Here is a 1889-nt window from a genome sequence, read left to right as displayed (position 1 = left end):
TATATATATATATATTCAACTTTACGATGAAAGTAAACAAACAAAGTTTCTCTTTAGAAGCATTGAGATGTATTGTAAGATACAGAAATAAATTTATTTCTCAAACGCGTGATAATGCTATAAATAGCGTGATCAAGGATAAATTATCCATATAATGCATCTCTGTGATTACATGTAATCACAGAGATGTGAGTTCGAGTCTCATGGCTGACCAGTAACGTATTTTTCTGCATTATATGGATAATTTATCCTGATCACGCTATTTATAGCATTATCACGTGTTTGAGAAATAAATTTATTTCTGTATCTTACAATACATTTCAATGCTTCTAAAGACAAACTTTGTTTACTTTCCATCGTAAAGTTGAATGTATCGTTAGCATCTTATGAAGCTAAATTTATAAGTTCTAAAATTGCAGAAGAATTCGTTGCTGGGCATTTTAGTTTAATGGTAAAACACTTGACATGTAATCACACAGATGTGAGTTCGAGTACATGTCTCTGATAAGGAATTTATTGGAAATTGTACCAGTCAGTGATCACGGTGTGCATCCCAATCAATGAAGGGACACGTACCGTGGGCGGATCATGAGTGTATGTGACCTTAATTTGTTATCGTATAGATGCGCGGTGTTGTTGGTGTCTTCACTGAGGTTATCAGGCCAGACATTAGTTTTCCATCTCACCACCCGCGTTAAAGTACACGCTCAGCCACTGGGAAAAATAGGATGATTGTAGCAAAATCTTCGCGAACTTTGTGGAATAAATAATAGGTATGACTGTATATTAATAACGATAAACCACTTTGCATAAATTGAGTTGAATAAAGAGAAAAATGTCAAAGGCAAAAAAACCTCGAAAAGTGTTAGCCATTGCTTCACGTCTTCACCACACTTGAACGAATATAGGCTCTTACTGTGCTTAATTCTTGGGGAAATTTTATTGAATTTAAACCCGAGCACACTCCTTTGGTATTCTCAAGTCGTTTGCTACCAAGAAGATCTAAATGGACAAATTGTTTCTGATAGTAATGCCTGAAATGATCACAATTATACCAGAAATACGGTTCATTAGTCAATTTTCTGTTGTAAATAGGGCTTTGTGCAAAGAAATGGTATCTCAATACTTCACAAACATTGTTTAATCATGGAATACTGAAGATGTTCACATTGGCAGTTTGGTTGTGGCACAAAGGTCATTATTGACGGAAAATAAGCCAATAATTGTTCCAAAAAAGCATATCTTTTGGTCATTTTCCGTTGACAAGTAGGGTCATGTGCATCACAAATGCACTCATAACACTCCTTGTACATAGCTGCATTTTTTGACACGGGAAACATTAAAATTGGCAATGTAGATTAGAAGCAAATACAAATATTACCCGAAAAATGACCTCAAATTTGTGCGACCCGACCTCGTTTTCGAGGTTACTTTTGTAGTAAAAAAAGTGTTGCGAAAAGAATATACCTCATTTGGCAGCCGAAAGATGACTGAATCTTTTGATACCTCATACGTCAAAATTGGCAATCCAGTTTTCGAATCCACAAGGAACAAAAGCACCACTTTGTTCTTTTTTAGAAGCGTTGAGATGTATTGTAAGAACAGAAATAAATTTATTTCTCAAACGCGTGATAATGCTATAAATAGCGTGATCGGGATAAATTATCCCTATAATGCAGAAAAATACGCTACTGGCCAGCCATGAGACTCGAACTCACATCTCAGTGATTACGCGTCAAGTGTTTTACCATTAAACTAAACTGCCCAGCAACGAATTCTTCTGCAATTTTAGAACTTATAAATTTAGCTTCATAAGACGCTAACGTTAAATTAAACTTTACGATGAAAGTAAACAAACAAAGTTTGTTCTTTTTTAGAAGCGTTGAGAT

This window comes from Octopus bimaculoides, chromosome 4, assembly GCF_001194135.2.
Source record: "Octopus bimaculoides isolate UCB-OBI-ISO-001 chromosome 4, ASM119413v2, whole genome shotgun sequence".
In the NCBI taxonomy this organism is placed as follows: Eukaryota; Metazoa; Mollusca; class Cephalopoda; order Octopoda; family Octopodidae; genus Octopus; species Octopus bimaculoides.
Note: the sequence above shows the minus strand (reverse complement) of the source record.